General features: G+C 41.3%; 1 long non-coding RNA gene across 1 annotated transcript in view; it reads left to right on the top strand.

The window, feature by feature from the left end:
• The window catches only part of LOC140688386 (uncharacterized), a 139,099-nt gene extending 129,009 nt beyond the window's left edge, over positions 1–10,090 (top strand). The window contains exon 13 of the long non-coding RNA XR_012063030.1: positions 8,348–10,090. This is a non-coding gene — a long non-coding RNA (uncharacterized lncRNA). The remainder of the gene's footprint in view (positions 1–8,347) is intronic.
• Positions 10,091–25,291: the final 15,201 nt, after the last annotated feature.

Below are 25,291 nucleotides of genomic sequence, written 5' to 3'. Positions count from 1 at the left end.
CTCCTGTGCTATACAGTGTAATCTTGCTGTTTATTCTATACATACTCAGTATCTGCATATCTTGAACTCCCAATTTATTCCTTCCCACACCCTCTCCCCTCTGGTAACAATAGTTTGATTTCTATGTCTCTGTGTCGGCTTCTGTTCTGTAGATAAGTTTATCTTTTTGTTTCTTTGTTTTTTGTTTTTGCTTTTCTTTTTAGATTCCACATGTGAGTGATCTCATATGATAATTTTCTTTCTCTTTCTGGCATACTTCACTTAGAATGACATTCTCCAGGTCCATTGATGTTGCTGCAAATGGCATTATTTTATTATTATTTTATGGCTGAATAGTAGTCTATTGGACAAATATACTACACCCTCATTATCCAATCATCTGTCATTGGACATTTATGTTGTTTCCACGTCTTGCTATTGTAAATAGTGCTGCTGTGAACATTGGGGTGAAAGTGTCTTTTTGAATTACAGATCCTTTTGGATATATGCCCAGGAGTGGGATTCCTGGGTCATATGGGAGGTCAATGTTTTGTCTTTTGAGGAGCCTCTATACAGTTTTCCACAATGGCTCCACCACACTGCATTCCCACCACAGAGTAGGAGGGTTCCCAATTCTCCGCAGCCTCTCCATTATTTATTGTCTGTGAACTTCTGAATGATGGCTATTCTGACTGGTGAGAGTTGATACTTGATTGCAGTTTTGATTTGCATTTCTCTGATAATGATATTGAACATTTTTTCATGTGCCTATTGGCCATTTGTATGTCTCATTGGAGAAATGTTTCTTTAGGACTTCTGCCCATTTTTGAATTGAAATGTTTGTTTTACTTTCTTATTAAGTATAAATGCTGTTTACATATTCTGGGAATTAAGCCCTTGTCAGTTTCATTTATTTCAAATATTTTCTCCCACTCCATAGGTTGTCTTTCAGTTTTGCTTAGTGTTTCCTTAGCTGTGCAAAAGCTTGTAAGTTTAATTAGATCTCAGTTGTATATTTTTTCTTGTATTTCTATTATTTGAGTAGACATCTCTAGGAAAACATTGCTGAGATATATGTCAGATGTTTTGCCTAAGTTTTCTTCTAAGTGGTTTATAGTGTCTTGTCTACATGTTTGAGTCTTTAAGCCATTTTGAATTCATATTTTTGTATGCTGTGAGGGAGTAGTCTAATTTCATTGATTTACATGCAGCTGTTCAGTTTTCCCTACACCATTTGCTGAAGAGGCTGTCTTTACTCAATTGTATATTCTCACCTCATTTGTCAAACATTCAATGACCAAAAGTTTGTGGGCATATTCTTGGTAACTTTATCCATTCATTGATGGATGGATATTCTTTGTAACCTTTGGCTACTCAGAATGACACTGCTATGAAGATTGATGTGAAAGATTTTGTGAGAATATGTTTTCATTCTGTTGGCTGTACAGTTGGCCCGCCACATCTGTAGTTTCCACTTCTTGGATCCAGATGGCTGATTGTAAAGTGACTCGAACATCCTTGGATTATGGTATCCAGGGTGGGGTGTTCCTGAAATCAACACCCCGAGGATACTGAGGGATGTCTGTTTATGTAGAAGTGGAATTACTGAGCCATATAACTCTAACCTTTTGAGGAAACACTGGGCTTTTCCAAAGAGCTGCACCATTGCCGCTTTCCAGCGGCTGCGTATTGAGTGTTCCCATTTCTCTGCCTCCTGACCAACACTTGTTATTATCCATGTTTTGATTATAACCATCCTGGTGAGTGTAAAATGAGATCTCATTTGATTTTGATTTGGCTAGTGATGCTGAGCATCTTTTCATATGCTTATTGGCCAATTGTGTATCTATTTAAATCCTTGGCAAATTTAAAAATTGGTTTGATTTTCTTTGTATTGGTCAGTTGTAAGCATTTGTTTTATATCCTGGATACTAGACTCTTATTAGATATATGCTTTGCAAAATTTTTCTCCTATTCTGCAGATTGTCGTTTCACTTTAATTTTTTTAAACATTAAAACAATTTATTTATAGGGGAGGTAATTAGATTTATTCTTTTTTTTAATTTTTGCCAAGCACGCACTCTATCATTTGAGCTACCCCATTCCCCTTTCATTTCACTTTCTTGATGATGTCCTTTGTAACAAATGGTTTTAATTTTGATGTAGTCAATTTTATCTGCTTTTTTTTAAATCACTTGTGCTCTTGGTATTGTATCTAGGAAGCCATAGCCTATCCTAGGACCACAAAGATTTATACTATGTCTTCTTTTAGAAAATTTATACATTTAGTTTTTACGTTTCTGTCTGTGATCCATTTTGAATTAATATTTATTTGTTATATAAAGTACAGGGGTCCAGTTTCCAGATTCATTCTTTTGCCTGCAGATACCCAGGTGTCTCTGCACCATTTTTTGAATAGACTATTCTTTCAGTGGTTTGTTGTTGGCACATTTGTGGAAAACTGACTGTAATGGTAAGATTTCCCCCTGGATTTTTTATTGTGTCTCATAGATTTATGCATCCAAACTTATGCCAGTATCATAATGACTTGAGTGCTATAGATTTGTATTAAACTTTGAGTGAGTCCTCCAACTTTGTTCTTCTTTTTCAAGATTGTTTTGGCTGACCTGGGCCCCATGTGCTTCCATATGAATTTTGGAATCAGTTTTTCAGTTTTTGGAAAGAAGTCAGCTGGAATTTTGATAGAGATTCCATTAAATTTGTAGATCACTTTGGGGAGTCTTAACATTTTTAACAATATTGTCTACCATTCCATGAACATGGGATGCCTTCCATATATGTAGATCTTTTAAATATTTTTTGGTAATATTTCAAAATTTTCAATGTACAAACCTTGTAAAATTTTGTTAAATGTATCTCTCATTTTATTTTTAATGCTGTTGTAAATGTAAAGGCTGGCCTTCCTAAGGGTGGGACTATATATCAATTTATTTCCAGGATTCCTACACAGAAAATACCCTAGGTTTATATTTGCTACATAAATCTATCCACAATTCTTCCCATCCCTGTGTTATAAGAAACCAAGATCTAGGTTAAGCTGCCTGAACACCTATGTGGACGTGAGAAATGAGACCCTTGGGTGGGACTTTGTGCAGATGGTACTGAGAGCTTATTCAGGATGGTTCATCTTAATTTCTTTTAAACAATCCTTTCAGTGTATTTAGTCAGATACATTAAGAACATGCCCTTTTGATGTGCAGTGGAGCTAAGAGTAAAATTTTCAAATAATTTCTAGTGTGTGTGTTGTACTGGAAACCTAATTTGCATCAATCTTTGAAGATTTATGTTTCAGGAGCTTTGAATAAATAATACCTTTCTTTATTCAATAACTACAACTAAATGCTCAAGCAACATGTAAGAGTTTGAGCAAACTGCCCCCGCCCCATAGTGCTTGGTGTCAGCAGCTGTAACTGGAGTCAGCGCTTACCTCTCCCAGTACGCCTGTGCTGATCTGCTCAAGCGGTTCACCCAACAGATTGTCGGTGGTCTTTTGGACAAAGCCATAAAACATTGGTTTAAGGTTGCTGGAATGGAATCTATTCTTATTAATATTAAGTAAGCACATATTGATGGCTTACTGTATGTTGGGAATTGTCCCTCAGCCTCACATGAAAATTATTTCTCTTAAAACCTCTCATATTTCCTTGTTATTCTCACATTACAGATAAGGAGACTTAGGATTAAGTCTTCTCTCTTTTGGGGGGAGCTCATTATCAATGACTTGAAGTTGTAAGGAAAAAGATGTTGATTCATCTTGAGAAAACATTTTTCTGAGAGTCAGCATTGAAGAGGGTGATCATTGTTTGAGTGAGACGAGCCCCGGGTTGTACAGAGTCAGCATCCCTGTCCTGGACATGGCACGTGTAGGGCTGAGTGGTGGGTGAGGCGGTGCAGCTGCACAGGGAACGCGGATGCCGGGCCATTGGGCTGTGCTCAGGCCCGGTGGGGCTTTCTCCTAAGGACAGTGGACCGTCATTGACAGATTTTAACTAGGGGAGTGGGGTGCTCTCGTAGTTCACTTTTGTCTTGTAGAATGCTTAGAAACATTTAGAAGGCTCAGCAGGAGGTGATGTGATGAGTCAGAGTAGGGTGGCTGCAAGGTGTAGCAGTGTTCAATTTTCAAGTGGTTTTCAGTCCAGGTTTGTGGCCCATTAGCCGTGTCACTTTGGATCACGCACTCAAGGAAGTGAAACAATTTATCTAATCAATTGAAGCATTGATGTGCCGACCTCCCAGGACTGCTGTGGAGATCCAGTGAGATAATGTGTGCACAGTGTGCAGCGTGGTCTCCAGCACAGGGTCAGTGCTGAGTGAGTGCCAGTGTACCTGGTTGGTCAGGTGAGGGTGGTGGGACTCGGTGACTGAGGATATCTGGGCCCTGAAGGAGGGGTCCATTCACATCTGTGAGTGATGGGCCTGAGTTGGGAGAGGCAGGGAGACCTTACCCTCCAACCAGGTGCCCTGGGCAGGACGGCTATGGGAGGAGAACCGTGAAGGCAGCTCTTTGCACGTGGAGTTGGAGGTGCTCTTGAGATATCTAATTGCAGTGTCACGAGCTCAAAGATGTGGTCTGGGCAAGGGCTGTGCATTTCCCTATAATCTCAACCCCTGAGGACGCCGAAGTATTGAGCACTGGACGTGAAGATATACTTTACAGGACAAATGAATAGTAGTATCATCTCTGTCATCAAAGCTCACGTCTCTTTATTCATCACTCACTTTGCTAAGTGGGTACTTACAGAGCTCACTTCACCGCCATTCCCTGGGCTCAGGCTCCACAGGAAAGAGCTGGTGAGTCTCCCTCTTTTCCAGAAGAAGATACATTTAGCTAGTAGAATTCTCCACCTCGTCAGTCTTAGAATTTTAGTTTGTTGGTTTAATTCTATTTTCTGTTGGCCATCTCCTGACAGGAGAGATGTTTTACCTCATGGTCAGGTTTCAATTAGCTGTTACTGAGAATTGCTGATCTGATCCATAGTGTATGTATTCTATTAACTTTGTAGGGTACTTATCATTTTTCTATCTTTGGCCTTAAATTTTGTTTGCCCCTTCAATTTTCTATCCTATTTTTGGCCTTATTTTATTTTTTAATTAAAAAGTGTCTGTTAGCAGTTAACAAAACAAAAGCAAAGAAAAGATGCACATGATAGCTAAATTTAGAAAATATCTAGTATGTTTTCTGTCTCGGCAATGGAGGGTTCTAGAAACTCGTGAAAACCTTCATTACATAAGTTCCTTAAGATGCAGATTAAGAAATAAAACCTTCCTTCCTCATCTTTCAAGCTGCAAGGCTAATTGTCAAGAAAGTGATGGGAAATCCTCAGAAGCCAAGACAAACCAGAAAGCAGGGATTCTGGGAGATACGTGAGGCTTAGAAGCCCTGGGGTGCTTGTTGGCTCCTGAACAGAGTTTCAGTTGCCCTGGCAGGAGGGCAGGAGGTGAGCCCGAGGTCTCTCACACTGGGAGTTCAATGGCTGTTCTTATGTAAGGCCAAGAACATCCTGAGAATCCTGCTTTACAAAAGCGTGAATTAGAAAGAAAAGAAAAAAAAATTCCTCAGTGCAAGGAAATAAGGAAAGTCAATTTATTTGGAAGCGGGGGGGGGGGATATCATATCCAAAGTAAGGATTTAGTTTAAAGCTGTTATGGCATGAGAGTGACCACAAACTCCTGGCAGAAAATCACAGCTCCTCCCGGAAAGAGAAGTTGTGTTTTGAATGAATCAGTGGACAGCCATTCTGAAAAAGGCCTCCTCAGTCTTCTGGATCAAGATACTGGACCCTAACACCTCCCTTCCATGGTCTCATTTAAATAATCAGAAAGGTTTTTAAGGAAAGAAGCCATAATCATAGTTCTATTTATTGACATTACTATATGCTAGGAATTCAGAAATGACTATGAAGTTGTCTCCTATTTTATGGACCTTACTTTCTATTTGACATAGTTGGGGAACTTGGTGGAGGGTGGTGTTGTTCTGTTGCAATTAGCCAGGAGAGGAGATTAAGAAAGCAGTGAAGGGTGGGTGACATTTTTATCTGAGGACAGTGCTGTTCAGTTGGCTTGTAATTGCAGGCTCGTTAAGTTGTCACTGGAGGGAATTTATCTTATGGAAGATGGACTTAACTCAGGCCTCTTCAGAATGGACAAGTGAACCGGGAGAAAGACAGTCAAATCTGTGCAGACATTAAAGTCCACGTGAACATGCTGTATCCCTGAGCCAAAGATAGGAGAAATATTCAGCACTTCTTGAGGACAGAAGAGTGGCTTTTAGGGTTCTCCAAGAATGAATCCCAGGGAACCAGGATGGTCAGTTGTCAAACTGTGACTTTGCTCTTTGGACGGTGTACCCACCAAGGGTATTGGCCTTTTATATATTTTCATTTCTCTTTAATACATGTCAGGTGAGGACGTGGGCATAAACGTTTGATACCTTGTCGAGGTGACTCTTGGTACCTGCCTAGAAGGGCGGGCACAGCTACTGCTGCGTCATACATCTTGCCGCCCATCCCGCTCCCCAGCTCCGTGATCACGGCAGAGTGGTTCCTTATTGAGCTGTCCGTTTCCTCTGTGACATCGTAACCAAAGACTGGAGTGTATTAGCTTGGCTTTGTTCTTTTCCATTCTTCTCTTCCAATGATGATGACTGATAGTGGACCCAGTTACGTTTGCAGATGATTTACATGTAGGGCTGTCAGTACAAACTTTTGTAATCCCCGCTGTGTGATCTAGAGAAGAAAGTTACATTCTTTCCAAATTGTTTTGATGCACTTATGTGGGAAAATGATGTACGTTTGAATATGTATTTCCTCTCTGAATCATCATGGCTAGAGATGAATATATGTAGACATGGAATGAGTTTTCTGTATTTGAACTATATGGTCCCCTAAATTCTCCCCAGCTTTTTAAAGTCATCACTGGAGTGCTACCTCCAGAGTGCCCCAAAGCATCCACCACAGGCCTGCTCTTCGGACACTGTGAGTTTCCAACTTGGAGAAGGCTGCTGGCTGGTGAGGCATTCTCTGGCACATCTCTGGTTGGGTGATGTGAGCGTAGCACCCAAGAATTGGCAGACAGTAACTAACCACGATCACGTCCATTCCTGGAACACTCATGGAGGATTTTACACCTGTGCTAGTGGAATACATTATTTCATTTAGTTTTCCCAACAATCATAATTAGATTTTATCACCTGTATTAAAAAGGAAACTGTCAAAGCGAGTGACGTGCAGACTTTGGACTGGAACACAGGTCTTTCTGATCCCTGTCTCTGTTCCCTCCCCGGCCTATCCTTCCAAATGGCCAGGAGACTCTTCCTCAGTCTTGAGTTTCCCGCTGATGATACCACTGTCTTTGTTTCTGGAGAGGAAAACAAGTCTAAACTTACTTTCCAGTTGGAAATGGAATGGAGAGTTAGCATTGAAAGCAGGGAGAGTCTGTCCTGTGATGAAGTGGTCGCCCAGCCACTTCCACTGGGATGTCACGTCACTGTCTGGGCCCCTTGCACAGCCTGTGCACAGGTGACAGTGCAGATGTGCCGAGCAGTCCTCCCGGACAGAGCAGTGGGTTGGAAATGAGTTTGGGGATTTGGTTTCATTACATAGCTTCCTGAGGGTCTTGGCCTGGCACTTCGAGTGGGAGCATTCCCTGTCCCACAGACTGTGCTCTGGGCCCGTGCAGACCTGACGTGGCATCAGCCTGAGGCTCAGGGCCTGTGGTGATGAGGAGCATTTTATTCCAGGGTCTGCCGGAGGCTCTGACACTTCTGGACTGTGGGACTTTGTCCAAGATGATAATAATTCCTCCCCGGCTTTCAGATTTCCTTGCCTGTGAGCTGGGGTAGTAATAGTTTCTGAGATGATTGTAGTGATTCAGTAACGGGCGCAGCGTGTGCTGGCAGGTAGCTGGTGCTTAAGGAGAAGAAGTCACAGTCACTCTGTCAGCCTCTCACTGTGCGCTCTGTGCTTTGAGAGGTTGTGTGTTTGGTGAAAGTCCCGCCCAAACCCTAGGGTCTAGATGAACTGTTGTTCCTTTTCTTTTCCTTCCTTTTCCTCTTCCCCTTCTCTGTGTCCCATGTTTAGGTAGCAGATTCCTCTATTTCAGGGAATACGGGCCTTTCTAGTAAAAGGACAGGCGGAACGCGGAGAGGTGGGGCCCGGAGGGGGTCTGGGGCGTCTGTGCAGCGCTGCTTCCCTGCGTTTCTGCATCCGGTCCCGTCAGTGCACGAAGTCAGCCTTCCTCTTCCTTCCTGTGTCATCGGGTCTCTGTTTTAAGGGAAAACATTTTTACGCGTGTTTTTTCACTTACGTGTTTCGTTCAGATGCTTGTTGCTTTTCTCCCTGTGCTTCAGAGTTCCGAGGAGAGAATTCAGCAATGCAGCCTCCTCTCCGAGCTCTACGAGTTGATCGGCTTCCACTGCAAGTCCACCTTCTTCAAGCGGGTGGCCCCCGTGCGGCACGCGGCCCCCGGCATCCCGGAGCCTGGCGGGAAGGCCTGCTCCCGACTCCTCCTGCAGACGCTTCCTGGCTACATTCTGTCGCTGGATCTGCAGGACTTCAGCAAAGGTGTTTGAATTAAAACATTGCTTCAGTCCCATTAACCATGCCTGGATTGGGCCCTGCTGTCCTGTCTCTCAGGGTGAATTTTGATTCGTGTAGAACAGGGCTCAGCAGACTTTTTCTGTCAAGGGCTTGGGGGTAAATATTTCAGGGTCTGCAAACCTCCTGATCTCTGGTGCAGCTGCTCAGCCCTGCTGTTCAGACGCCAGAGCAGCCGGACAGTCCACACACCCACAGAGCTTTACTCACAGCGGTGGCTCGGGCTGGATTGGGTGTATGAACTGCAGTTTGTCCCCACAGCCTCCTCACTGTTGACACCTGCAGTAGAGCGTGCATTTGTGACAATGGTTGAACTTACACTGACACGTCATCATCACCCAGAGCCCATACTTGACACTAGGATTTACACTTGGTGGTGTGCACTCTGTGGGTTTGGACAGATGTGCAATGACATGTATCCACCATCACAGCATCATACAGAGTAGTCTGTCTTAGTGACCTTAAAATGCTCCGTGCTGCACCTCATTCATTGCTCCTTCCCCCTAGCCTCCGACTGCCACTGATCTTTTAGTCTCTGTGGTTTTCCCTTTCCCAGAACACCATACAGGTGGAATCAGACAGTTGCAGAACCTTCCCAGATTGGCTTCTTTCACTTAGTAATATGCATTTAAGGTTCCTCCATGTCTTTCCATGCCTTGATAACTCATTTCATTTAAGCACCAAATAATAGTCCATTTTCTGTCTGGACCACAGTTTATCCATTCACCTACTGAAGAAGAGCTTAGTTGCTTCTGAGTTCTGGTGATTATGAATAAATCTGCTATTAACATCTGTATGCAGATTTGTGTGTGGACATAAGTTTCCATTTCATCGAGTAAACACCAAGGAGCACAGTTGCTGGATCATATGATAGAAGTACGTTTAGTTTTGTAAAAAATTGCCAGACCGTCTTCCAAAGTATGTGGGCCATTTTACATTGCCACCAACAATGCATTAGAATTCCTGACGCTCCACATCCTCACCAGCATTCGGAGCTGTCAGTGTTCTGCATTTTGGCAGTTCTGACAGGTATGCAGTGACATCTCTCTGTTTCACTCTGCTTCCCCTTGATGACAGATGCTATGGAGCACCTTTCCATAGGCTTCTTTGACATCTAGATTTCTTCTTTGATGAGGTGTGTGTTCAGGTATTTTGCTCATTTTTTAATCAGATTATTCATCTTTCTTGATGAGTTTAAAGAAGTTTTGGTATATTGTGGTTATCAGCCCTTTATCAGTGTGTCCCCGCCCTTCACCTGCAGCACCGGAGTTGTCATTTGGGTCTCAGTGGAGTGTCAGCTCTTCAAAGAGGTTCCCTGTCTTCCCTCAGCCTAAATACTGTCTTGTATTTTTCACTTTCATTGACTGATTTTGTTCTTTTTAAATAGCATTTCCCATTATTTGTAAGTACATTAAAAAAAGGGCAATGATTGAACACCACCTCCCCCACCAGGCTGTGTGCCCTGTGAGAGCAGAGGCCCTGTCCCCACTCACCGTTTCCCATGAGAGCACATGGCACATGTCCGTGTAAAAGTGTGTAACGTGGGGCCAAACCTGATGAGCAGCTATGACGACATGTGTTGTCTACCATTTATTGAGTAGACTTTGTTTCTGACCTTAATTATTAAATCACATGAATGAAACTTGTTTGTTTTGAAAAATAAAACAACAAAGCACACCTCAATGTGATTGGTACTTTGTACTTAGCCTTCTGACCCAGGAGGTGATGTTCACCATCATTTTTTGGAGGAGGTTGGGGAGGTAAAGTAAGAGAGTTAAATCAAATAAAGCAAAAATGATAACTATCAGTTGGCTTTATTTTCACTAACATAAAAGTTACTTTAAACCCAATCTCAGCTGTTATTCTGTTGTTTTAAACATTTCTCATAGAATTAAATGGAAGCTCACTAAACCCTGAAAGGGAAATTGTGTGCTCATGTCCTGAAAATTGTTTATGTCTATTTCTTGAAATGCAAATTTTCCCTGCTGGTTACAGAAAGTCGAGGCGGGAACACAGCAGTGCACTGTGTGTGTCTGCCAGCTTCTCGGGCTGCTCGCTGTCATTTTCATTTTCTTGTGTTGCAGTTTATGACGGTTTTCCATGAGATATATTGCTCAGCCTTTTCCTGAATGAAGGATTGAATTTTCCACAGGAAATCTTATGAAAGAGAGTGACAAGGCACATGGGTTTCCCAAAAAGGAATAGTTGATGTAATAAACTCTCACAATGGTGAACTATTTTAATACAAGCCAGTTGAAAATTTTATCACTAGGTCATATGCCACAAATCTGTTAAGAATAAAAAGATTCAAATTTTATAGAAGAAGCAGTTTGAATCAAGTAGAAATTATGATTTGTACACTATGTCTTGTTAGAACTTATACTCAGTCTTATCATAATCGCCTGTGGTAGGAACTGGATCATTATTTGTTTATTAAAATAAAAATCCATCACATCAACTAGAGAAAGGACAAAAACCACATGATCATCTCAATCAATGCAGAAAAAGCATTTGATAAAATTCAACACCCATTTATGATAAAAACTATCACCAAAGTGGGTATAGAGGGAACATATCTCAAATTAATAAAAGCCATATATGACAAACCTACAGCCAGCATAGTTCTCAATGGTGAAAAACTGAAAAGCTTCCCACTAAAATCTGGGACAAGACAAGGATGCCCACTATCACCACTCCTATTCAACATAGTCCTGGAAGTCCTAGCCACAGCAATCAGGCAAGAGAAAGAAATAAAAGGGAACCAAATTGGAAAAGAAGAGGTAAAAGTGTCATTATATGCTGACGACATGTTACTATATATAGAAAACCCTAAAAGGTCCACAAAAAAGCTACTAGAGCTGATTGAAGAATTCAGCAAGGTAGCAGGTTACAAAATTAATGTTCAAAAATCAGTTGCATTTCTTTACACTAACGATAAATCAACAGAAAAAGAAAGTAAAGGAACAATCCCCTTTAAAATAGCACCCAAAGTAATAAAATATCTGGGAATAAATCTAACCAAGGAGGTGAAAGAATTATACACAGAAAACTATAAACCATTCATGAAGGAAATTAAAGAAGACTTTAAAAAATGGAAAGATATTCCATGCTCTTTGTTTGGAAGAATCAATATTGTTAAAATGGTCACACTGCCCAAGGCAATCTACAGATTTAATGCAATCCCTATCCAACTACCAAGGACATATTTCACAGAACTAGAACATATCATAATAAAATTTATATGGAACCATCAAAGACCTAGAATTACTAAAGCATTACTGAAGAGAAAAAAGAGGCTGGAGGAATAACTCTCCCAGACTTCAGACAATACTATAGATCTACAGTCATCAAGACAGCATGGTATTGGTACCAAAACAGACATATAGACCAATGGAACAGAATAGAGAGCCCAGAAATGAACCCACAAACTTTTGGTCAACTAATCTTCGACAAAGGAGGCAAGAATATACAATGGAATAAAGACAGTCTCTTCAGCAAATGGTGTTGGGAAAACTGGACAGCAGCATGTAAAACAATGAAGCTAGAACACACCCTTACACCATATACAAAAATCAACTCAAAATGGATTAAAGACTTAAACATAAGGCAAGATACAATAAACCTCCTAGAGGAAAACATAGGCAAAACATTATCTGACATATATATCAAAAATTTTTCTCCTAGAAGAAATAAAACCAAGAATAAACAAATGGGACCTAATGAAACTTATAAGCTTCTGCAGAGCAAAGGAAACCAGAAATAAAACAAGAAGAAAACCTACGAAATGGGAGAAAATTTTTTTCAAGTGAAACCGACAAAGGCTTGATCTCCAGAATATATAAGCAGCTCATACGACTCAATAAGAAAAAAAATAAACAACCCAATCCAAAAATGGGCAGAAGACCTAAACAAGCAATTCTCCAAGGAAGACATACAAATGATCCAAAAGCACATGAAAAAATGTTCAATATCACTAATTATCAGAGAAAGGCAAATCAAAAGTACAATGAGGTATCACCTCACACCAGTCAGAATGGCCGTCATTCAAAAATCCAAAAATGACAAATGCTGGAGAGGCTGTGGAGAAAGGGGAACCCTCCTACACTGCTGGTGGAAATGCAGTTTGGTGCAGCCACTATGGAAAACAGTGTGGAGATTCCTCAAAATACTAGGAATAGACTTACCATATGACCCAGGAATCCCACTCCTGGGCTTGTACCCAGAAGGAAATTTACTTCAGGATGACACCTGCACTCCAATGTTCATAGCAGCACTATTTACAATAGCCAAAACATGGAAACAGCCTAAATGTCCATCAACAGGTGACTGGATAAAGAAGATGTGGTATATTTATACAATGGAATACTACTCAGCCATAAAAACATAATGCCATTTGCAGCAACATGGATGCTCCTGGAGAATGTCATTCTAAGTGAAGTAAGCCAGAAAGAGAGAAAAATACCATATGAGATCACTCATATGTGGAATCTAAAAAACAAAAACAAACAAACAAAACAAAGGACAAATACAGGACAGAAATAGACTCATGGACAGAGAATACAGACTTGTTATTACCAGGGGGGTAGAGGGTGGGAAGGGATAGACTGGGATTTCAAAATTGTAGAATAGATAAACAAGATTACACTGTATAACACAGGGAAATATACACAAAATGTTATGATAAATCACAGAGAAAAAAATGTGACAATGAGTGTGTATATGTCCATGAATGACTGAAAAATTGTGCTGAACACTGGAATTTGACACAACACTGTAAAATGATTATAAATCAATAAAAAATGTTAAAAAAAATAAATAAAATAAAATGAGAAAAAAAATCCACTAGGTGCTATTTGCCCCATTCTTGATGCAGCAGTGCTGTGATTAGTTAAATTTTGCCATTTAGGATTCTTAACTAGGTTTTCCGGACATTGATTTCAGCCCCTTTATCTTTTCTACAATCTCTTCTTTTGTGTCGGCCTTTGGTCTTTTGAGAACGTGGATATACTGCACGGATCTGCCTTTCCCTTTTTTCCTGTCTTTGTGGGAAAAGATTTCTGTAAGACAGACTACTAGGATATTAAGGATTTTGTGTGGGGTAAGTTTGGTCAGTTCTAAGGATTTCAATTAATACGTATCAATACTTGGTATTCTGCTAATGACAGTAAAATTATAAACTAACTTAAGTATACACCAGTAAGTATAGTACAATAAACCCATCACCCAGGTTAAGGAATACACAAACTTTTCCATATTTCCTTTACTGAGACCTTTGTTCTTTTATTTGTCCTTTGTTGAGCTATTTGACAGCAAATTCAAGAAGACATGTCATTTTACCCTATGTACTCAAGTAGGCATGTCTGAAAAATGAGGGCCTTTTCTTTGATCAGGTTTTTCCATTTGACCCATATGCTCGTTATATACCAGCTGTATCAGGCATCTCACTAGGCATTAGGGATCCTTGGGGCAATGAGACAGTCCTGGCTCCCAAGGAAGTTAAGGGCTGATGGAAGAAACCAACACAGGAGCTTGGGTGCCTCACTTAAGGTCCCTGCTAGATGACACCATTTGGACAAAATTTTGCACAATACAGTAGGATTCATAGAAGGGACTGGTCAGACTTGTAGGGCAGGCCGTGAGAGAGGCGGTCAGCAGGGCTATAAGAGGTGGAATCATTTGATAAGAATCTGAAATCCTTACTGCCAATCTTTCTACCAAGCCCCCAGGGCCCATCACACACAACCCTGTGCTGTAACTGTTTTTGATTCCAGTTACCACATCTCCTTCAGAAAGGATTTTAAGGTGGAAAATATTTAAAATCCGTAATTGTTGTCAGAAGGGACATAGAACAAGGAACATGTAAACAACACAAATGTCCATCAGCACATGACTGGAATAAGAGGAGCTGATACAAATATACAATGGAATACTACTCAGCCATAAAAAATTCCATTTGCAGCAACATGGATGGTCCTGAAGACCGTCATTGTAAGTGAACTGGGGTGGAAAGAGAAAGAAAAATGCCACATGAGTTCATTTATGGGGAATCTACAATTAATAGCAACAATAACAAGACCAAAAATGAACTAAATATTTTGATTTCTTGAATATATGTAAGCACATCTGACTGTCCTTTGTGATTGGATTACAATATTCTGTTTATTATTCTTTTGTAAATGTCCTTATTCCTGGTAACTGTAATTTTAAAAATCTAAATTTCTAATCTGTTTTAGAAAGAGTAATTAGTACATATATGTAAACTAAAAAATGCAGTACACTCTATACATGTATTTACATGTAATATGTGTATGTTAAGTTGAACTGTAATAATTCTACCTAATAATACTGAAAAAGGAAAAAAATAAAAAATTTATTTTAAAAAATCACCCCTCTTTAGATATTAAACCTTTCATTTCTGAGATTATGTGAAAGACAGCATGGAAGTAGGTTTGTAAGATTTTCTCCTTGCTCCTCAGTGAGCAGCCTGGGCTGCACAGCTTGGCTGCCACAGTCACCCAGGACTTGCCAGCTTGCTCCTCACTTGTTGGGAAGAAGTTTAGCTGCTTCAGGAATGTTTATGCTCTTAGAAGTTGCTGAAAACCCCACAGAGCTTCTGTTTACATGGACAGTGTCTGTCAATATACCCCATTTTAGAAATTAGAACAGAAAATTTAAACCCGAGAACTGACAAGAATTCGCTGTCCCAGCACATGGTCAAAGCAGTGTTGCCACGGTGGCGTGTGTTGGTTCTAGAAAAAATGCACCATACACTCAAGAATGAGGGTGAAACCACAGATCTCATCTCAGCAATGCTATGAAGAGGTGGGGCCCAAAGACCCTAAAACAGTGCTGAAGTCCCCAGATGTCTCAGAACACACAGAGCCATGGGACAAAGAATCCAGTGTCTCGTGGATCATCAGCCGTGGAGACCGCGTCCTGGGTCAGGAGGAGCAGAAGTAGGGATAGCAGGCACACAGTCCTATTACAGCAAAGCTTTAAAGGTGTTGAATTGACTAAAAGAGTGGCAAAGATTTGCATTTAGACTACTACATTTCCTCTCCTGGAGACGTTAGAAGGATAACACTGATTAACAGAGGATGATTGTAATGGATTAACTATGTTACTGATGACATGAGCTGCTCACACTAACCCTGCACTCAGTGTAGACTAAGCCTTTTATGTACACACTTCATTAGGTCTGTACACCCCTGCAAGGTGACATTAAGCACTCATACAACCATGAAACCAGTGACTATAAAACAGTCACAAGGCTTCCTCTCCAGCATGAGGTAGCAAAACCAGCAAGGATTTTCAATGACAAAAGACAAAATCACATATATTTGGGGAAGAAAGCAAACAAAACACTGAAGAACAATAAACCAAAAGAACAGATGGAAAGGAAACTTTTATTGAAGAAAGCAATGATTGATTCAATTAAAACAGGTAATGTCCCTGGTATAATTGAACCATCAATCCAAATTTTTGGAATAGTGGGTTGTGAAATTACTATCTCACTTAATATTGGAATTCCTAGTTGGACCAATTTGATATGCATCACTGGTGCGATGTTAGCTATTTAGGTAAATAAGAATATTCATATTTTGTAAGTTAACAGGAATCATAACACAGGCCTACAGATTTAGGGAGAGAATGCAAACAACTACTATCATACTCCATCCAGTAAGGACACGTGTCCCTGCGTCACCAAAGCAATGAGAATTTGCACACAGAAAACACAGTTCTCCTGTTGTGACAAGTACGAGACCGTGAGCCATGAATTACTAGAACAAGCAACTGTTTAAGTGCCATGGGCAAGATTTTTTTTATCATCTTGAAAACATCACTGATGCACTAAGTAAGAAAAAGAATTGTTTCACTAACAAATCTAACTGACACAGGGGTTTTTCCAAGTGAGAAGGTAATTCCAAAAAGTGCAGTAAAATGAGTTAAGATGATCTGTGCAGTGACGGAGCTGATATTAGACTAACCAGCATCACGATTTCTGGTTTTGCACTTGCTCTCTGCTCGTCACCTCTGACACAAGAATGCATCATATGATTTTTTTCTTTAGGGAAAAAACATAAATAAAATCTAACTAGAAGATGTGGTATGGAAAGCAGTAATGAAGTTGTCTAACCTAATAATGCATCCAGTGTAATGTAGCACTTATTCGGGCACTAAAATTTTTTAAATCATGATTTATTTTATATCTTATTTCTATTTTAAAGGGAGGCACTTAAAGTTTTCTACTTTATTCAACATATCTTGTGGGGGTTGTGATATACACTGGTATGGCAGTTTTCAGAGACTTAAAATCGCCTCTGTGGTTGTGGTCAGGAAAGGCAAGGCTCCCTCACAGCTGCGACGGAGAAGGAATCCCCGGAGTCCGCCTCCGGGCAGCTTCCGAACCGCATGTGCTTGCACTCGGCACAGGACAACATCAGCAAGTGTAACTCTGACAAGGAGATTTCCCCGGGGCCTGGGAGGTGCTCTAACATTGTGAAGACACTTGTTTCCCAGTTAGGTAAGGCTTGGAAAAATAGTTTATTAGAAGTGACTTCCTTTCTATGTGCCTTTTGTCCTGAGTGGTCACAAATTAGCATAAATATAAAATACCCCATAATATAAGAATTGAGGTACCGCATCTTTCCATCTACCTGTCTATTTGTTTATCATATTTATACTTAGGTTACACTTTCTATGATGTTCAATTCCGGGCACCAAAAATGAAAGGCTACAAATATTTCTTATAAAAAGCGGGAATGGGTCTAAGGGTTAAAAACCACTACTGCTAACAATAAAAGCCAGATAATACTTTTAATCTCAAATGCATCTGACCTTTCCGAATTCCTCCCTTAAGTTCACTGTTACAACAGTAATGGAATCTCAGTCCTTCCAAGACTCGGGCCTGATCGCCACCCACCCAGATATCTGTCTGTGGGTCCCTACTTGTCCTCGAGGCCCCCAAACACACCTTACGGGTCGAAATTTCTTCAGTGTCCCTACTGTAGGGGAAACCTTGAAGTCCCAGGCACTGTCCAGGAGTCACACCTACCTGCAAAAATCAAAGTCATGTGACTGAAACGGGACAACCCAGGTTGTGTGATAGGGCTGAAAGCTCACCAAAAACAGGTTTGGGGGCCTGAACCAAGCCCTCCGGCTCCTCACATGAAGAAGGACAGGGAGGCCCAATTAGCCACGAGATTGTGGGGCTTCATTACTCCATGAATAAAGGATTTGTGCCAGTGCCACCTTTAGACAGGGAACCCCAGAACCCATACTTGGAAGCACCCCGTCCCCTCCCCTCTGAACAAATATTCTCTCAAGACACGTAGTGAGAGATGGGAGCCCCGGTGAGCTCTGGAATAAGATGCAATCTGAAAGACTGCTGGTAACAAACGGTGTGGAGCTCAGGCAGCCCCCAGGGCCACCAGCCTTTGTGGTATCACTGATGCCCACATTTCCATCAACAACAGTTTCTTCAGGACATTTATGCACATATAACCATCACACAAAAATGATTGCTTAGACATATTATAAGAGAAATAACATTATGAGAATGCCAAATTCATGACAAGTCTGAGTCAAGACCCCGGAGTATTTACTGGATGAGATCTCACGTGTGCTCCACAGTGAGCTTTAAACCCTTAGGACACAGTCTTGAAACAGTAGGCATTTTCTTTCTTTCCTCCAAGTTGGCTTTACTGGAGAACTCTGTAGACACAGGAAGACTCTGGATCCCACCTCTACTACTTACACAAAGGGCTCATCACGTGGAGAGGGATCAGCGCTGGTGTGACCAGCACCAATGTGAGCACTCCCGTGCCCAGCCCCCCGAGGAGCAGAGCTCCCACCACAGGAGCAGAGACCCCCAGGAGCAGAACTCCCCCCACGGGCACTGCAGTGCCTGCAAGAATCAGGTGTCTGATGAGTGAGCCTGGGGCGGGCAAGACAGGAAGCAAGCACCGCTCCCTCAAGCTCTGCAGGTGATCTCTGTGTCATTTTGAATAAATACAGTCAGCATTAAAGATGTTTGACAAGAGGGAAAAGGGTAAGGCCTCCCCAAATCTCCATGCATTCTTTTAGTGGGAGTCCTGTTAGAACACATGGTGACAAGAGACGCTGGCTTTACATGCGCACGTTGCCCTCAGGGCTGCAGGGGAGGCCACGGAGCTGCCTCTGCACCACCTCCTGCCCTCGTCCCCCAGGCCTCACAGGGGCCGCTGACTCGTTTCTCTGACTTTCTCTCCTTGGTTGTGCTGCTCTTCCAGCTTTTAAGAGCTCATAAAATCCTCACCAGAAAATCTTTAATAATGAACCCAACTCAAACGAAATCAACCAGAGAGACACACTGCCTTCTTCATTACTTTATATTTTAGGAAGATATTCTTGAAGACGACTCCCTGACATGAAGGGGTGGATTGAGGGGAAAAGAAAAGAAGACAACCATTTTAGGCCCATAAAAAATGAGAGGAAACCAGATGGTGTCTAGTCTTCATTGCACCTCTCTGCCTGCCCCAATTTCACATGCCCCTCCCAACTGATCTCATCAGAACTCGACTGAAGGAGACGGCTGTGCAAATTTATTGGAAACCAAATCAATCACTACGGAAACAGTCTCCCAAACCCAGCGAGAACACAGTAAGCTGACCAGTGCCAGGATATGAATACGTGCAGATCCAAATTCCGACCCCCTCCCTGGTGGGTGTACCTACAGTGGGGGTGTCGCCGTGCAGTTTGTCTGCATCCAACATATAAAAATGAAAGGGACTCCAGTTTTCAACATCACAGTCCCTCTGAAACAACTGGTGGTCAATTAGCGTGTGTCGCCAGCAAAACTCGATTTTCTCCCCTGCACGTGGAGCTGAACACACAGAAGTGACTGATGATCCCCGCTGCGAGTGTAGCTAAGCGTTTCTAAGCAAACTGGCTCCATCACCCTCCTGATGATGAGGGGATCGTGTGAGCCGCGGGGCTCTGCACACTAACGGCCAGGCAAGGAGGGCGCTTTCTTACATTGGGGAGAAAAAGGCTGGAGCAGCACTCGCTGGAAATAAATTCTAATTAAACCTTCAGGTGTGGTTCCTGCAGCAGAACCCACGCCAATAGTTGAGGCTCCCTCCGTGCTGTCCAGTCATGTGAGCCAGGCTCATTAATATACCTGTGTGTTTGGTTTAGCAAGTGAATAATGTCTGTTTTCTGGAAATTACATGAGGGTGGAAAACCTTCCAAACATGTTCATTTATTTGCTGTGGAATTTGTTTAATCCTCTTAAGAGCATTTAGAATGAGAAACTTCTTAAATTAGCATGTTTGCCTGAGAGACCTTTCCAGGCACATGGGCCAAAATCTAGGACAACCGAGAAACAAATTCAAAACAGTTTCAGCTGCACAGCACCGCAGAATGTGTCCAGTTTGAGAATCAAGAATTTTTTCTCCACACACTTTTCCTCCTCTGCCCAAATTAATCAGCCTCTGCTGCTCTTGTATAATGAGTATCGTATGACTCATCTTCTCTGCCTGTAAAATGGAAATGGGAAATACTTCTGCCCAATAAAATGTCATAGAACTAACCCCCAAAATTATATATATTAAAAAAAGGACTTTACGCTGTCCAGGGATATGAATAACTAATTTAATGTATCAATTGTTACTAGAATAAACTTTTTAGAATGTAACCCCTCCTCAGAAAACTTCAACTACTATTCAATAAAAATATCACAGGAAATCTCTGAAAAGAATTTAAAGGAAAATCATATTTAACTGAATCATATTCTAGGCACACTGAATAAATTCTCTTTAGAGAACTCCTACTTATTTTTTTAATAAATGACCTATAAGAATACACCCAGCATTAATCAGTATATCTTCATTCCTTTTTTTAAAATTCTGAAGGCATGTTATTTTTCTTAAACCAAATGAGGAGGTATTCACAAGCCAATGGACAACGGAATTACCTAAGAAGACATTATACAGCAGCAAGAGCAACTAGCACTATGTCAAACATTCTGCCTGTGAGTCACTCGTACCATCTCATTTTGACCTGACGGCTTGGAGGTGAGCTCCATCAGACCATTCGACACATGAAGAAACTGAGGCTATGGGTGGTCATGTTTCCAGTACTTGGTGGAGCCAGGATCCAAACCCGGATCTTTGTCTATAGAGCCTGTGCCTTTACCAGATCACACTACATTTCTCACTCTTCAAATGCACTCAGTCCCAAAGGTAACACACCTTCCTTGCGTTTCTAGGAGTTTTAGGAATTACTGAATTACAAGGACTAATCAGACATTTGTGTGGGCTAATTTTATATTTTCTGGTTTTACTGAATATGTTCAGGCCAAATTCATTCTGCTTATGAGAAGTCTTGAGGCAGAGGAGAGAGGGGAAATAAGCCAGACATAAACAATTTCAAGGGATCCACTTCATGAAGGAAGCAAAGTATTAAGTAAACCACTTCAGCAACATGCTTGTCAATAAACCTTGGTGTCTCTGTCTCAACCTGAAGGAGGGTAAGCCCTCCAGCCCATCTGCCTTCCTGCCACATACCCTGGATGTTCTTGGTTCCCTCACCTGTGACACGTGTATTCTCCTAGGACTCTCAGTAGAGATTAAATGATAAAACTATATGCAAGGGGCTACCTCATTGCCAGACAGTAGGCACTGAACAAATAATAAAATTATTTTGTTTCATGAAAATGGAAGACAAGTCTCCCAATTAAACATTCCTGATAGAATCCCAACAAGCACTTTAACTTATCTGCCAGAAATTGTAAAATAGCATTTCTTTTTTGAAGGCTGTATCCATTCTACCTACTTTTTACCAATCCTGGCTGTTATCCTGAAAATCTATTCCCAGAACTTGGCATCCATCTCCCATATTTAAATCCTTTAAGTTTGACATTATGATGAAGCTTGGGCACATAAAGATTCACACCATAATTCACAGAATAAACAAAGACCACAGGATCAGGGCCACCTCCAGACCCCATGTGCTCAGGACAGGCTCCAAACATCACAAAATCAGAAGCATTCTGTTTGAAGAGAAAGAAAATTGAATGTGATCAAGGAGGCTGACATAGAGCACCGGCCGGCTCACGAGACGACTCTGTCGCCCTCTCGTCTCACCTAAGTCATCTAACACAGTAATCCGTTGATCTCTAACTAAAACTAGAGTACGGGTAGGGTTGGAAAGTAACATTTTTTCCTACAATATATACATATTGTCAAATAAAAATTGACACTTGTCATCTGCCTCTGATTTGCTTAAGTCATGAGCCACTGCAGCTGCTGACCTCCAACACCCTCTGAACATCAGGAATGGGGCGCTCTGTGCTCTGGGAAAATGGGCAGAAAAGTCTTCAGATAGTTAGACATTTTCAGGAAATTTTTTGAGCCCAAATTCTTGCATCTCTTCCTATCTGTAAAAGCACTAATATCATTAACAGAGACACCTGCTCCTTGACTAGCAGCAGCCTCTGCCAAAACGTGTACTGGACCTCACATCCCCCTTCACTGAAATCTTATATAATTCTGAGCTCCCCCTCATCTTCAGAGCAGTTCCTGCAAGCTTTCTGAGATGCTGTCACCTGGAATCTGGTCCTCATTTTGCCCCAGATAAACTTTAACCAACAAATCTCAAATTTTGTGGTTTATCGACAGTACCACAGAAACCAAGCTTACATACTTGAACTCATAGTAAACACTCAGTATCAAACATTTCTTGACTTAAATTCCTATTTAAATGTAAATAATTATTCCATTTCTTAAATGTAACATTTTTAAATATAAATTAACAGATATTTGTGAATCTTCGAAAAATATAATCTAGAAAAATTTTAGCAATTAAAAAAAGCTATTGTGTGGAGCTTTAGAATTTCAAAAGTGGAAGAGAATAGTATTGTAACTCAAATTCTTGTTTTAAATGCAGGGATCCTGAGACCTCAAAAGACATATCAATGTGCCTGATTTTATACACTGTCCTTTAACAGAAAACCTAGAACTAATTTCCTGGTCTTTGAGAAAGCAAGACTTCCTCTGCTGGTGCAGGGCTGAAAGTTATGAAAATGGGTCATGAGAAAGAATCAGAATATGGGGGCCTGGGTGAGGCAGCTGAAGAAAGGAGGGTCTCACCTGGTCGTGGGTGAGAAATAGGCTCCTGCAGTGCTGGTGTGCTGGGCATCCCTCAAGTGCCTGAAAACTACTATTTAGCACACCTGCCACCGAAATGTACACAAGCTGTTTAGCTAGAAGGCTGACCAGGAGGTTTTATCAGTGAAACAAAGAGCTATTTTCATCTTAATTCTACATCTACAGGAAGAGAAAGAATAGAAAGCTGATATTAATTATTAAAAATTTACATCAAGAACCAAGGAAATTCCAGGAGAAATATAAAGAATTGTTGGACGTTTCATTATGGGAACTTACTGCCAATTCAGTTGTCTTAAAAACTGTGCTATAAAATAAATTGTCTTTTGCTGTTCCAAACCACATTTGAAAGAAATAATGTTTCTTAAGGGTGTTTCTGGAAATTTCTTCTATTTTCTAACACCAAATCTCAGACCCTTAAAGAAATGGGGGGTTGGCATTTTGTCCACTGTTCTCTATGCAATGTGCTGTTCCTTTAAAGAACAAGGTGGGAATCACACTGAAAAGCATTTGAGCATCAGGCTGCTTACATTTCCTCCGGAAGTCTTGGCAAATAACGTGGAAATGAACAGCAGGACAGAAACCTGGCGGGAGGGTCCCTGGCTAGAAGATGAGAACAAATGTGTTCTCCAACGTGCTCTAGTAGCCACTAGTTTAAATGAACTGAGCAATTGTTCCAGCATACACACAGCTCTACATGAAAATCTCAACCGTTACCAGCCGCTCAGTGCAGCCCGAAGCAATGGACGGACTGCGGAGGCCCCTGGCGGCTCATCGTGGTGCCTTACAACACGTGCAGGTTGAGAGGTGCCTCCCCGCCCACTCCCTCCCCTCCCCTCGAGGGAGATGGCTGGTCCTGAGTTGAGCTTACCTCATAGCAAGCTGTCTCTCAGCCCTCTGTCTAAAGCAAGGTAAAAGCAGGAAAGCTACCTGGGACTTTACAGAACCATTCCAAAAGGGAACTGAAGCACCTTTCTTCCCTCCTCTCAGCTGCCTGGAATGTGGACTTGATGGTTGACCCTCAGGCAGCCACTTTGGGCCATCAAGTTGACGGGCTGAAAATAACAGGCATCTGGTTCTCTGACCCTGGGGCCTTCATGCAAGCCAGCCCTGCTGTACTGATTGCTTGACTTCTTTATGTAAGAGGGAAATACAAGTTTAGCATGTGTAAGCCACTGCTGTTATCTGGGGAGCTAGCTGTTATACATTGCCACGGTAAGTCCTAATAATAAAGTTAAAGATTCACCAAAAACTATTTACCAAAAAGTTAATAAGTGATAAAGAGTTCCTGATTTTTGTTTTAATGCTATGCAATGTAAATCAAGTTTCAGCATATGCTAGTAAAATAAGACACTGTGGAGGAAAAGCCAGAGATTGTAGAACAGAGACCCAAAGCATCCTCTTCTCCAAGGCACAGGAGGACAGCCATGACTCTACATGACAAGGCTGGAGTCACATGGGCTCCCTGTTTTCCTTGCCTTGGGTTGTGTTTTGTTTCCAGCCTTGGGAAAAATGGGTAAGGCTGCTGGTCAAATCATTTCAGGAGCAGATTCCGTCATGTAGAACCCCTGTCTCTTCCTTTCCTCTGCCTCCTGGAATGTTCTGACACAGTTAATCAGTCCAGCCTTCTAAATTGAGCAAATGGAGCTCAATCAATCTGCTTTTAGACAGAGATAAGAAATAGACATTAAAAAGCATAACTAGGAAATCTTATCTTTCAGAGGTCATTGCACAGATGAAATAGGAGAAGAGCTGTGAATCACTCTGTAAACACTAAGTACAATACAAACAATATTAGTACTGATTCTATGTCACATTCATCAAAAAAGGAAAACAGAACAGTTTTTTACCAGAAGGAGAAGGTGCTTTGCAATTTTCTGTCAATTTAATTCTTCAAAATTTCTATAAAATTGATGTCTTTAAAAAAAATCAATGCACATTAGGGACTAATTTTAATTCCTTCATCTTCCCTTGTTTAACAGATATCAAGAATGATACCATTTCTAGACATTTTATCTAGGAAAGCCTTTTGTATACATGAGGCCCAGAGCACAACAAATTGTCAGTATCACTCAGGATAGGAAACCCATGTTTGATACCCGAACTTGAAGACATGAAGAAGATGCCTGACTTTTCCCACTGACCTTTCAAGCTATTATTTTGAAACACGTGTTTCTTCTTGGTCCAGAACAGACAAGCATTTGTTGATGTGAGACTGTTTAAGTGAAAAGTCAACCCATCATTACCACTTTAGAGACTGAAACATTACCCTCCTCATCCATGTGGACATAGTATCCTTACTGATTCCTAACATGAAAAACGACCACCGATGACATCTCAGGATGCTTCAATGCAGAGGTTCTCTGCTGCAGTGAGGAGGAAAGAGTCGTGTGCTTCAAGACGCACTTACTGTCTGTAGCTCACTTGGCAAGACACTGCAACTTGTCTAAGCTAAAGCTTAAAAGTGGAAAATAGAGACAACATCCATGGCAGAGGGCATTCGGAGGCTAATTCCTTGGCCCCACTTCATCACTTCTCAAGAGCCGTGGG

Source organism: Vicugna pacos, chromosome 22 (genome assembly GCF_048564905.1).
Source record: "Vicugna pacos chromosome 22, VicPac4, whole genome shotgun sequence".
In the NCBI taxonomy this organism is placed as follows: domain Eukaryota; kingdom Metazoa; phylum Chordata; class Mammalia; order Artiodactyla; family Camelidae; genus Vicugna; species Vicugna pacos.
The sequence above is the reverse complement of the archived record's forward strand: the minus strand, read 5'-3'. Positions and strand labels throughout refer to the sequence as shown.